Source organism: Desmodus rotundus, chromosome 13 (genome assembly GCF_022682495.2).
Source record: "Desmodus rotundus isolate HL8 chromosome 13, HLdesRot8A.1, whole genome shotgun sequence".
In the NCBI taxonomy this organism is placed as follows: Eukaryota; Metazoa; Chordata; class Mammalia; order Chiroptera; family Phyllostomidae; genus Desmodus; species Desmodus rotundus.
The window spans coordinates 89,069,462-89,075,410 of NC_071399.1; positions in this window are offsets into that span (position 1 = coordinate 89,069,462).

The window sequence follows — 5,949 nt, forward strand, 5'->3', positions numbered from 1 at the left end:
GGAGGGCCCAGCCCGCCGCGAAGCGGAAGTGGGCGCGGCACGGCGGCGCGCTCCGCCCGCACAGGCCGCGGGTCGGACGGGCACCCGGCGCCCGGGGCGCTGCCGGGGTTACCGGCCGTCCCCGGGGGCCCCGCTGTAGGAGACCGAAGGGCTGGGGCTGGCGTCTGGGTTAGAAGGACCAACAGAAGTCCTTAGGCCGGTTCGCCTTGCTGGGACTCGGGGCTCACGGGCTTCATTTAAGTTATAATTGCGTATGCAGATACTGGAAAGGAAATGATGAGAAATAAATTCGCTATTGCCGGTAAAAAAAAAATAAAATTTAATTTAAAAAAATCCCAAACATTGCCCACTCTGCCTTGCCCAAGGAAATCCATTTGCACGGACGAAAACTGTAACCCTAAGTCAGCCTCTCCCATCTTTTAGGCTGTTTCAATGGCTCTCTGGAAGTTCAGTAAAATGCGCGACTGAAGGAATCCGTTGTACACCCGGGGTAAAGCAATTTTCTCTGGGGCTTTAGGACACAGCTAACACCTACTCACTGTCCTGCAACACTTGAGTCACTGCCTCGGACTGCTTTGGTTCCAGCTTCGTTCCTACTTAGGGTTTTCTTCCTTAAAACGTGCTGTCATTTCCTTCGACAACTTTCTGCCCTGTTTGTGTGCGGTGTTGGACTATTGCCGATGTAAGAAAGTGATTTTTGGTGCGGGCCAGTGACTTAAATATTTGACCTGCCACATCACTGAATAGGCCCTCGGGAGAAATGAGGGCTCACATCAAAACAGCCTGGGACCGTCCCCACAAGACAGCGCTGGAGAACCCAAGCTTCCGGAACAAAATTTAATTACAGACACAAGCCAGGGAGTTTCGAGGACTTGCCCAAAGTTACATGTAACCCAAATAGTGGGAGGCAGACCCAGGAGCGTAGCCTCCCGTTACAGCATCCTGGGGGACGCGACTGGGCCGAGTGGCTTTGGCAAACTAGGAACGTGAGGCCCAAAGGAAAGCTTCTCGAGGACAGACCCAGATCTGTTACGGACTAGAAGGAGCTCTGTACCTGGAGCCAGGAGGCTTTTATACACGTCTCTGTGGGACCTTTAGGGAGCCATTCAACCTCTGAAAGCCCTAGTCATCGCTGAGTGCATCTGCTCTGGGGGCTGCTGTTGCTGCGCCTCCCCGTGGGCTGCCTGTGATGGCAGATCACTGTCGGTGCCCTTGCTGAGCTGGCGTCCCCTCACCCCTCCTTTTAGACCCGTCCTCTCCTACCCTCACAAGGGCTGTTCCAAACCATCATCACTCCCCCAAGCCTTCTACATTTCTTCTCTTCCTCACCTTTCCTTCACAGCCGTTAGCCTCAACTTATTCTGGGAACTAAGAAACAAGCAGGAAACTTTCCTGCAAAATTTTAGCCCCTACTCTACAGAGGTTGCCCCCCCCCTTTTTAAGAGAGAGGTGGTGGGGAAGGGAGGGAGAAAGAGGGAAACATTGATATTAGAGAGAAACAGAGAGATGAGGTTGCTTCTCATATGCTCCCCGACCTGGGACTGAACCTGCAATCCAGGCATGTGCCCTGACTGGGGGTCGAACCAGTGATCTTTTGCTTTGTGGGACAAGTCCCAACCCACTGAGCCACAACGGTCAGGGCCTCTGCTTTCTGTTTTGCTTGCTGTCCCATGAGTGATGCTGGTGAAGAAAGGAGCTTAGAGGGACAAGTCACTTGCCCAGTGTTGTACAAGTACTAAGGGAAGAGCTGACTCATCCAAGTTCTTTCCTCCTCCAGGTCCTCTTCAGTTCTAGTTTTTCAACAAAGTTCATGTTCTGAACCACTGCGTTATACAGTAATACCTTCCAGAAGGCTCCCTCTTAAAAAGCAGGAAGGTTGCAGGAACTCGAAGTTCTTACTCCTGGGAGAGCTCTTCCTTCACGCCATTTTATAAAGTCACCTCAGCAGTTTAACACCCCTCACGGCAGTGGCTCTTTCCTTTGGGGACAGGGAGACGCGGACACAGATGTCTAAAAGCTTACCCTCCCCTTAGGGCCCAGAGAGCGGATCAGCTGGCACGGAACCGAGAAAGTGTCCGTGCAAACTGTGGCCTCAGGGCCATCCCCCAGGAATCTGATGTCCTCTTGAGAATGGAATTTCAGAGTGATCACTGCTTTCCATGTGCGTAGGTCAAATAGTATGTCGGTCAACACAGCTAACAAGTCAATGCCCTGACCGCTTTGCTCGGGGGAGCTGTTTGCCGCACTTGGAATTGCACAATCCGGGGACATCGGTGCAGCTGGCTCTGTGATGAAGGGGCAGGTGTGACGCAGGTCCGAGGTAAGGCGGCAGAGTGGCTACATGGAAGAGACAGCCTTCGCTCTTGCAACAGAATTTCACAATGCACTGGTTAATGATACTAAGAGGGGAACTAAAATCACCCCTGGAAAGGTTTGGCCCTGACGCCAGGTGGGTGTGTCTTAACAAAGTATGGATTGGAATTGCAAATAATTAAAAAACATAAATTATCTCTGATTCAAGGGTACTTTTAATTAATGAGAGAGGAGGAGGGATACTTTGATTACACAATTTTAACTCCCATCGACAATTCTTGGCAGCCGCCGTAACTTTCCTTGACAACTCCCTCGTATCCTCCTCTGGAACCAGAGTTTGCGTTGTATTAGAAATAAACAGATTTGGATGTCTGTCTGTCTGCCTGTGTGAAATCAGGAGGTAATTTGGGTCCCATGAAAGAGTTGGTAGGACGGCGTTTGAAAGGGGGGCCATTTCTGTTCATTTTACAGCTTTGTTGAGAATTGTCTGATAAACTTGATACCTCACTGTATCAAGTTTAAGGCATACAGCGTGAAGGTTTGATGCACATACACTGCGAAATGATCACCACAGTGGGTTCGGCTAACAGCCATCTATCTGTTCGCATAGATGCAATCAGAAGAAAAAAGGAAAACACCTTTTCCCCTTGTGAGAGATTTCTTTGGGCATACTCTTCGAACAACTTTCTTCTGCATCACACAGCAGCGTAGGCTATAGCTGTCACGTTGTGCGTTACATCGCTAGTATTTACTTATCTTACAACTGAAGTTGGTACCTTTTTTTTTGGCCCAGTGATGGGGGCAGGGTGGGGCTCAGGGTCTGCGGCATGAGTGACAACTTAGCAGGGACATCCTGGCCTGGTTCCCAGTCTCCCAACACCAAGCACTGCAGATCTGAAAAGGAGGTGGTGAGCACTTAGGAGACTGGGCTACATCAGTAATGTTAACTATGGCTGGGCTTGAGAATTACATGTAGAGATTATTTTTACCCTATTATATATTTTTTAATGTCTTAGTGGCTGCCTGGTTATATTCTTAAAGGTCTAGTTTTAGTAGGTTTGGAGAGGGATCTGCGTATTTGTATTTTTATGAAGTTTTATAAAAAATTATCATGGGTATCTTGCCCTGTGTTATTGGACACTCAGCCATTTACAAACATTTAAAAAATATGATTGGAAAGTTGATTATTCTGAGCAAGCACAGGCCGATGGAATCACTAAATACAAAAATAAAGGGATGCATCAGTTCTTTGGAAGGCTTCCTATGTTTGAGGCAAGAGAGCCTAGAAATTAGCACAAGCCCTGGAGGCAGGTGCCTGAGGGGAAAATTCCAGCACCTCTTCTTCCTGCTGGCTGAGTAGAATAAGTCTTCTGGACCAAGAATGAGGGGAAAGGTATGTCCTACCAACGGATGCTCTAAGTACCATCCCAGCTGCCACCTGCCACCTTCAGTGTCTCTGCTTCACAGCTGCTATTTTTATGCTTCCACCTCTACGTGCCACCTGCCAACCCCCTTTTTATAACAGGATTCTTTCTCACTGTGCATGAAACACTAAAACACGGCATTCTGCCCATCCCCAAGTGAAGTTCCATCAGGAAACATTTCTATTCCAAGCTTTGTACGGTGTATGCACTGAGAATTTGGAGGTAAAAAGCAAAGCCTGATTACGCAAGTAGCTTACACTGCAGGGAGGGAAGACAGTCCACTGAGAATTACGGAGGCACATTCAGGGTGCTGCAGAGCAACAGGGAAAGAGCACAGGACCCAGCCCAGAAAACCAAGAAGGGCATCCGGAAGAGGTGATGGCTATGTCTTCAAGTAGGAGTAGGAGTTTTGAAGGAGGGAACCAACCGTACAATTGCAAGGAGGGAAAGCAGTGTGGCAAAGTCAGGCACACGACAATGATTCAGTGCAGGGCGGGAGGTGAAATAAAGGAGGCTAGTAAAGGAGCAAGGCTGCTCTGCGGGGGTGCTGCACAGGCCCTCCTGAGAGCGTTGACTTAATCGAGAGGGTGGTAGAGGGAGCCATTGAACGTAGGAGACTTTCTTTGAGATGTGACAAAGTTAATTCATTCACTAACGCTGTGGGAGAAAACAAAAACTTGTGCAATAGCACCACCTAATGGAATAGAAAAGAAAAGCCTTGACTTATCAACCTGTTAGATTGTTAAAAGCAGAACAGTACCTGAAGATCTCAATACATTAAATGTCCAGGCAAAGAAAGAATCTATCAAGGGCAATACATAAAATAACCAAGGTCACAAGGAAGTTCAGAAAGAAGATTAAAAATCTCCAGAAAATAAATGTAAAGACATGGAAGACTGTGAATTAAATGGCAGAACATTCAACTTTGCAGCTCTGAAAAAAAAACTCAGTGAGATACAAGAAAACTCAGAAAAACAGCTTAACAAGCTCATAAATAAAACCAACAAACTAAAGGAGGACTTTACCAATGAGATTTAAACTACAAAAAAACAAAAATTCTGGAGCCATAGAACTCAATAAATGAGATAAAGAATGAACTAGCAAGCTCAGGAAACAGAAAAGACCAGGAGGACAGCACTGGTGATATTGATGACAGAGATGTAGGAATGACTCAGTGGAAGGAGAGAGAGAATTGAGAGTAAAAAATGAATGAGAGAACTCTGAGAATTATCTATTAAAAAGGAGCAATATAAGGATATTGGATATATCAGAAAAAAAATAAAAAGAGAGGAAGAAAGGACGAGAGAGCTTATTTGAACAAATAAGTGATGAGAACTTCCCAAAACAAAAATATAGAATTGAGACACATAACATAAGAAAGAGGAAACGGGGGGGGGGCGGAAATCATACAATACCACAAAAACTAAAATAGTAGGCAAACAAGGCACGGAGACACAAGGCATGCTGTGTTCAGCCTGGTGGCAAAGGTTCTGTGAGGGCTAGTGGACCTCAGCAAGATCTCAGTGTAAGCCGTGTTTTCAGCATCACAAAAAAATCTACGACCAATCTTGATTCTTATTTGAAACTGCAGGGAAAATGTTGATGTCAACCTTCACCCGCTAGTATGGCATTCTAAGCCAGCGGTCTCCATGGAGCCCGGCATTGCTGGCAGGGTTCATGTTCGGGCATTCCTGATTTGAGACCCTGAATCCATGGCTTCTGGGCCACGGCTCACTGCCTTCCTGGGGGGCAGCGAAAAGCCTTTTATCGATCCTTTTATCTCTAAAACCAGTTCTGAAAAACAAAATATGTATCTCATGTTTTGACTCTACCCCAAGTACAGAGACTGAAAAGAAATACTAACTGATCTGGCAGCAGGTCCCATTCGTAATTTTTTTAACCTCCTGGGTAGCCCTGGATCAGTCTGGGACTAAGATGGGAGCTGTGGACCTTCTCCCCTCAACACTGTGCAGGAGGCTCCGCTCCCCGCCTCACCGACCGGCCCCGTCGGCAGTGTCTGCCCAGTTGATCACTCCCTCGCTCTGCCGGCTCTCTCCTCCGGTTCCAGCCTCAGCCAGCGCAGCCTCGCTGGACGTTGTCCACGGTCGATCCCCGTCTGGGGCGGGAACCGCCGGGAGCGGGGAGCGCGGCCGAGGCCGGAACGCAGTTCCCGGGCTCTGGTTGCCGACCGGAAGGTTAAAGGGAGGGACGC